Source organism: Miniopterus schreibersii (assembly GCF_964146895.1).
Source record: "Miniopterus schreibersii genome assembly, chromosome: 5".
Classification (NCBI taxonomy): Eukaryota; Metazoa; Chordata; class Mammalia; order Chiroptera; family Miniopteridae; genus Miniopterus; species Miniopterus schreibersii.
In genome coordinates, this window is record NC_138106.1 from 37,760,723 (window position 1) to 37,769,001 (window position 8,279).

Here is an 8,279-nt window from a genome sequence, read left to right on the forward strand (position 1 = left end):
AGCTACAGTGGTGGATTATGCCAAGCCCATAGCCCTTGTAAGTGCCCTGTCACCACAGCACAAGACAAACGCCTGGTCAGCGGCCAGATAATTATACCCAGACACTCCTGGGGGAACTGAGAGGCCAACAGGCAAATGTAATCATTGAAAGGCCCATTCTAATCCTCTCCCAGGGAACCTCCTGAGCTGTCCGCCTTCCTGAGCCCATCTAGTGCTCTGGCACCTACATACCTGGCTCTCCATCTCTTAGCACTTAGCTGAGGGTTCTGCTTCTTGAGCCGTCCTCTCCACCCCCCAGCCACTCTGATCTATGCTTACTGCCCCTTATCACTGAGTCCTGCCTCATTGACTTCCTTGGGTTGGCCACCATCACAAGAAACAGGGAAGAATGTATCAGTCATTTTTCACAGTACCCCTATCTCCCTTTCTCTCTGTGCCCTCCTGTTGCCAGAAGTTGCCAATATAGAACCCTTCTTTGCCAGCATGTGGTGCAAAAACTGCAGTCACTCTCTTCTACCTGTTCTATTTCTTCTAAGTGGCAATGTAGATACTTACCTGATGCCAGGAATGTTAAACATACTATCTCAATTAATGTTCTCATCATCTAAATATGTGTTGCTAGGTTAAAAAATAACTTGACAGACGACAAAGACAAGGAGCCCTTCCTCTGAGCCAGTGGGCTATATTGCCAAAATAGGTTCATTGAAGGCAAAGGCCATATCTTACTCATGTTGTATTCACCATGGCACTTCTTTGTGCTTTCAGTACTAATGTATTGTTGGGGTTATTAAGAACTCCTAATTACTGATAATTCACTGTATGCCATACCCTACGCTGAGCATAGCAAACGTCATCTCATTAAATCCTCAGCACATCTCCACAAGCCAGGTTTTACTGCCCATATTTAACAGATGAAGAAACTAAGGCTTAGCAAGATTAAATTTCTAGTTAGATCTCATAGTTAGTATATAGTGGCACCATGGTCTATCTTGACTCTAAATGCGAGGCTCCTAAACAAGCTAAGCTGCTCCCACACCTTTGCCCCCCACCCATCTGGCCCTTCTCCATCTTACTTACCCTTATCTTCCTGCTCTATCCATCCTCCCACTGCCTCAGTCTCCATTAGAATATGAGTCCTGGAGGTTGAATTGTTGCTTAATGAACCAAATTATTTGGCTGCCTATTGCACAATCCCAGTGCAGAAAGAAATTTGCCCACATTACCTTCCCTGGCTCTATGATCAGACCCTTCTCAACTTCAGCTTGTTACCTAATGTCCTAACAAGAACACCAGAGGCAAAGACTTTCACATCCCTGAGTGTTTTCTAGGGGTCAGACCACAAGTAGTGAAGAAATGCTACCAGCTGAGAGCCTTGCTGAATTCAAGATGAATGACTTGGTCCCCTTTTACAGGTCTTCCACTAGCCTCATATATGTCCCGTCTCAATATTCAAGAAATATAATCAAGGCAATCTATGGAGAAGAATGGCTTCTCTGTTGGTTGGTTTCATTGTTATTCCTTTTAAGAGTCCAGATAAATCTCCAGAAAGCGGGAGAAAGCCTCCTGTCCTACAAGTAGCAAGCGGTCTACCTTCTTTCCTAGTAATTGTTGAATAGTCCTTCACTTGTGCCCACATGTGCATGCACAGGCACACAACCACTCGGATAGCTACGCAATTGATTTGATTCCCAATCACAAGATGATTCATCCTAGTTTTTAACCACTGATGCTAGTCTGATTTATTTAATAAGATAATAATAAGTAACCTGAGAAGTAATTCAAGGAAGAAAGATGATGAAAATTGGAGAAGGTTGGCAGGATATAACATGGATATCTCTAAATACCTAAAGCCCAACATATAAAGCAGGAAATTGATTTAGTCTGTGTAGTCCCTAAAGGAGACTCTGGACCCATTGGTGAGGTTATAAGACAGGTAGGTGTTGACTCAATATGGAGGAAACTAGTTACTTTCTAGTTACTAGAGTGATTCAACTGTAGAATGGGCTGCCAGGGTGGTGGAGGGATTCCTGTATCTGAATGTCCTCAGTCAGACACCAGACACTGGAGGGAAGCTCTGAGTTGAGTGGAAGACTGGCATAGAGCCCCTCAGCGATCACGTATGGGTCTCAGTCTGTGCTGAGCAGGAAGAAGTTGCTGGGGATACAAGATTGCAAATCACATAGACACTGCTGTCCTCCAAGAACCCTTCCAACTCAGGGATTCTGTGCCTTTGGATTTAATGCAGGCTGAGGGCAGAAACCACAGCTTATGCTTCTCTTGTGTGCTCACAAAAGCTAAACATAGTGCTATGGAGCCAGACCCAACAGAGAGCACCTGGAAGGCAAGAACTATACCTTCTGTTTGTGAATCCTTAGCACCTAGCAAAATGTAAGAAATTAGTTTTGAAGGTAATGAATGTGTGTCCACAGAATACTCAATACAAGTCAATAAATGGATCCACATAATCTACAATATAGACTCTCTATTGAAAGGACCCATTCCAACCCCAGTAATCTAGATGGTGGATAAAGAAGTATCCAAATTACTAAGGTACAATGAGTTACTTGACTCTAGTGGTCTCATTGTAACTCGGATGGTAAGGCCACAGCTCTTCTGAACATGCATGTCCGAGGGCTCCAGCAAGCAAACTATAGGGCTCATTAGAAGATGATGATTTCGCTTCTCATCTCCCTTCCTGTCTGAAGAGTGTCACTAATCTGGTTTTGAAGATATCAAAAGCTAAAAACAGAAACCAGCAGGAGAGATGGATGTGATCCTCTGCATTGACTAACATTCCTCTGGAAAACATTTAGCAAGACATAATCTAATCATTTACCTTTTATTTACCTTCTAAATCCAAAGTAGAAGTCATTTCAACACCAGCTAAGTCCTCACTAAAGTCAACAGCTCTCTTCTGCAATATTGATTTCCAGGTTCTACTGATTGAAATTATGTGGGTAAGCAAATTTTTGCTTTTAATTATTAACCAAATGCAATACATTTTTCTTTCTCTTTTTTCACTTTTCTTCAAATACAGTAGACAGCCATTTTTCTTATTATTAAGAATAATGGTGTGTTCATTTGTAGGCAGCACCCAGCAGTCACACTCCTTAACTTTCTTTGGGGCCTACTTCTTTTGGTTTGGGGCTAGCAGAGATAAAGTGATTGGGCTAAATCCAGGCTCCGCCTCTTTGTGATATGGTCAAGTTCCAGAACCTCTCTGAACCTCTGCTTCTTCCATAAAGAACAGAAGATGAGAACAGTACAGCTCCCATGGAGTTGCGAGGATTAAAGCACAACTCCTTTTACAGAATAAAATATCAGCATGAGCTATGATGACAATGTCTTCCTGAGGAGGGGCCAACCCAGCCCCAGGAAGCCCAAGTCTCCCCATGCTTTCTTTAACCCTAAACTGATTCTCTCTTTTGAGAGACCATCATCTGAGTGGGTGTCAAAGCTGCACTAAACAGTATATAGTTGGAAGTCTTCCAAACAAAAAAGAAAGGGAGGTTTTCCATAGTTTCTTATGTGATGATGAAAACCCTGTTGCAAGGATCACTGTGTTCCTGAGGCCAGTTTCGCATATAGGATCACCAGTGCAAATGGGAAAAGAATTTCCTTGAAAGAGTAGAATATTTGATGAAGTACAAACTTGCTTTCTATTCTGGGTTTTGATCATGCCTCTTCCCCAGGGCTGGGGCTAGAGGCCAAAGGCACTACATTTAAGGAGGCGCGACTCCGAGAATGAGTGCGGCCTTAAATTTTGCCCCTTCACCCTCTCCGTTGCCCCACCCTAGTCCAGGCCCTACTTTTTTCTATTTATTCCCTCAAATGAGTTTCTTTTCAGGGTTTGGATTTTCAGAACCAGGTCATGATTATGAGGGCAGGACTGTGGGAAAGCCTGCAGAGCCCTTTCTCCACCCAAAGAAAGGGCGTGATCACCTCTGGTCACTGTGGTTTAATCATTTTTACCACGACAGGTTAGGCACTTTGGTGCGCTGGGCACTGAGCACGAAGGGCTCTTCCGAATTATGTCCAGGGCAACTGGTGCCAAGTTACCTTCACAGAAAATCTGACGGGTCCTTGGACAAGGGTGGCCTGTGTTCCATTAAGCAATGTTTTACATTGGAGAATGAAATCCCAATCTGTCTCCACGGGACAAACATTATAATTTTGGATAACTTACAGTTCTTGGCTCATCAAATGTCACTGGACCAAATGGGTCCAGAGGAGCTCCTTCTGGTAAAACTGGGTCTTCCCATCACTCTGCGTCAGGCACCAACATCACAGGCAGTAGGTGTTCCATGCGTGCCGGCATGAATGAAGAAACCCCACACTGATCGGAAATTAACCCTTGGCCTCTCGGGGCCCAGGCCCTTTAAGTACCAGGAGGGCAGAGCCAGGCATCCGGCCCAGCGATCTGAACACCAAGCACGGCCGCGTCCTCTCTGCGCAGGCCAATAGTTCCTCTGGCCTGGCTGACACGCGGCCGGGCCCCGTTCTGAGAGGCTGGCTTCCAGCTCTCAGATCCCCGCGTGGCTTTCAGCCTCTCCCAGCTCTGTCTGCCCCACGAGACGCCGGCTCCGGGCCCACGGGAACCACCCGGGCACCTCCGACCCCGAGCTGCCGCCTCCCGCCTGCCCGCCTCCTGCCGGGCAGCCTGGGGACAGCCCGAGGCGCTGCTGCCCGGGAAGCGCCCTCCTGACAAATTCGGAGGCCGGGGCCAGCCTCACCGGGGCCCAGCCTCACCGGGGCCAGCCTCACCCGGGCCAGCCTCACCCGGGCCAGCCTCACCCGGGCCGAGCCTCACTCGGGCCAGCCTCACCGGGGCCAGCCTCACCCGGGCCAGCCTCACCGGGGCCCAGCCTCACCCGGGCCAGCCTCACCGGGGCCGAGCCTCACCGGGGCCCAGCCTCACCCGGGCCAGCCTCACCGGGGCCCAGCCTCACCGGGGTCCAGCCTCACCGGGGCCCAGCCTCACCCGGGCCAGCCTCACCGGGGCCCAGCCTCACCGGGGTCCAGCCTCACCGGGCCCCAGCCTCACCCGGGCCAGCCTCACCGGGCCCCAGCCTCACCCGGGGTCCAGCCTCACCCGGGGCCCAGCCTCACCGGGCCCCAGCCTCACCCGGGGTCCAGCCTCACCCGGGGCCCAGCCTCACCCGGGCCAGCCTCACTGGGCCCAGCCTCACTCGGGGCCTTGCCCAGGCCAGCCTCACCCGAGCCAGCCTCACCCAGGCCAGCCTCACCCGGGCCAGCCTCACCCGGGCCAGCCTCACCGGGGCCCAGCCTCACCCGAGCCAGCCTCACCCGGGCCAGCCTCACCCGGGCCAACCTCACCCGGGGCGAGCCTCACCCGGGCCAGCCTCACCCGGGGCCCAGCCTCACCCGGGGCCCAGCCTCACCCGGGCCAGCCTCACCCGGGGCCCAGCCTCACCCGGGGTCCAGCCTCACCCGGGCCAGCCTCACCGGGGCCCAGCCTCACTGGGGTCCAGCCTCACCCGGGGCCCAGCCTCACCCGGGCCAGCCTCACCCGGGGTCCAGCCTCACCCGGGCCAGCCTCACCGGGGCCCAGCCTCACCGGGGTCCAGCCTCACCCGGGGCCCAGCCTCACCCGGGCCAGCCTCACCTGGGCCAGCCTCACCCGGGGCCCAGCCTCACTCGGGGCCTCACCCGGGCCAGCCTCACCGGGCCACCCTCACCCGCCGTCGCCCTCTGGAGGTCTCCACCGCCCGCCACACACGTGGGGAGCCCCCGGCCAGCACCTGCCAGCGCCCTGCTGCCACCTCCTGGAGGCGGCCGGTCCTCGTCGGCCCCTTGGCCCCTCGGGCCTGCTGTCCCCAACCTGCTGCAGCCCCGGTGACCCCCCTCCCCATGCTCTCAGCCCGGTGCGAGCAGAGAGAGGGGTATTTCAATACAGCGATGCGGGCCTCAGAAAACTGCAGAGCCCGGGAGTCAAAAGAGGGAGACAAAGGACCAGGAGGGGAAGCGAAAATGCCTGTCTCCTATCGGCAGGCAAAGAAGCTGGGGGTGGGGGTGGAGGTGGGGGGTGTGCGGGGGCTGGGGGGTGCGTGGCGCTGACCCGGGAGCACGCAGGAGTGTCCGCGGCAGGTGAGCATCTGTCCGGGTTTGAAGGCGCCCTCGGCCCAGGGAGAGGCCGCTAGCGTCCCCCCGGCACTCTGCTGCGGCTCTTTCGGAAAACGTCCCCAAATATCACCTGTTTTCGCCTTCACTGTCAGTAAGTAAAGGGTGACACTTCTTTCTAAGGAAACTGAAAGAGTTTAAATGAGGGATCATATTATTCAGCTTGACACCAAGGTTATTTTAGTTTATAAGCATTAGACAGATGGGATATTTGAGATAAACCCAAAGACACAAATAAATTGCACTTAAAAAGAGTTCTGCTGCTTTCCCCACATCTAAGTTCCCAGAAAAGTGAGTGTGGAAGCAGAGGCAGAGGAAAACAGAAAACAGCTGACCGGACACTGCACCAGTCCAATGGCAGGGCTATAACTGGCAGAGCCTTTCTGATAGCAGTTTGGCCAAAGAAATTAAGAGCTTTAAAAATATCCAAATCATTTTAATAAGTTATTTCACCAATAAGGATCTATCCTGAAAAAATAACTAGAAAGCCAAAGATTACCCCCCAAAATGTCACTGATGCTTTTGAATAAAGTAGTGATCACTTGAGAACAAACTAAATGTCCAACAGTAAGAAAATGCTAAAATAAATGAGAGACAAAACAGAATTACAATCATTATAAGCATGTTTTTCAAGTCTAATAACATGGGAAGATATTCCAGTTATAATGTTACATGAAGAAAGGAGAATACATAGACATTGGTATGGGGAAGGCCTGGGGGTGGAGTGGATGTGGGGCCCAGGGGATCAATGGGGGAAAAAGAGAACATCTGTAATAAAAAAAAGAAAAAAGAAAGAAGACCACAAAGTTATATATGCAGTATGATTTAAATTCCATTAAAAAGACAAAGTGGAAATGCACTAAAACATAAACACTGTTTATCTTTGTGTGATGAGAATTTGGATGAGTTTGTTTTTCTGTTTACAGGTGATAGGATAATAAGTGAGTTATGAATTGCTCTTTATTTTCCTAGCATCAGCAAAACAGGACAATACCTAGTGTTTCAGAAATTGTCACCCATGGAAGATCCAAGAGCAAAGATTCCAAAATAAATGATCCTTGTATAATACAGGAATGATCAGAAAGGCTGATCAAACAGAACTTGCCTTCCTCCCCCACCCTCCGGTTGGGATGGCAATAGAACCATCCCAAGATCAGTGCAGAAATCCCAGGGCAGAGGGGACCTGGGCCTCACCATGGGGACGGGGGAGGAGAAGGGACACACAGATAGCACAGGGAGACATCACATGGCATGGAGGAGCCCCCTGAGTAGCAGGTGACACCGCTGCAGTGGTAGGCCATGACTGCACGGGGGTGTCTAGGCAGATGAGCTTGAAAGCAGCTTTTTTAGGTCCCCACACCATGGGTGAACACAGCAGCTAAATTTTCCCAAGTTTAAGGAGAGAGTAGCACTTAGGTGAGAGAAGTCTAGAAAGGGTTCCACAGGTGGATGTGACTAAGGACAGATGAGACAGGTGATAACAGCATCGGCCCTTGCAGGCTAACTAGGCAAAAGAGAACGCTCCTTTCTGCCTTTACTAGCGCAGTATTTGTGGAAGTCACCCCGTCCCCAGTTCAGGCTTGCTTTTAACCCCAGAGGGAGAAGAAGCATGTGAGGGGCAAACACTCCTTGGTGGGGCTGGGTTTCAACCCAAGCACCTGGGAGAACAAGTTACATGGAAGTGATTAAATCTTCACAAAAGAGGGCTCAGAGTCAGAAACTCAATTGTGTGGTGGAAAATAAAGTTATATTTTATATACCAGAGCTTATGACATACGAAATATTCACTCACTGCATATATTTTTGTGATTTTCAGATTTTTTACTAATGACCGTATTTTGTATTTTGTATTTTAAAAAATCATTTAAAAAAAGAAAGAAAAGCATAGCATCCACAAAAAGTTGCTCATAAGTCAAGACCCTGAAGAAAATGGGGCAGAGTCACCCTCGGTTCTGAGGATCATCTTGGCCACAGTTCCTTTTGTGTCTCTAAGTGCCAGGATCTCCCTCTCACAGAGAACCTGGAATCCTGACCACACCTCTGAACTTCTGTCATTAAGAACCTTTGCTAGAGTAGGAGCAGCAGGGAATAAATGAGAAACTAGTCCTTCTGGCTACTTCCTGTGCCTTTCACACTAC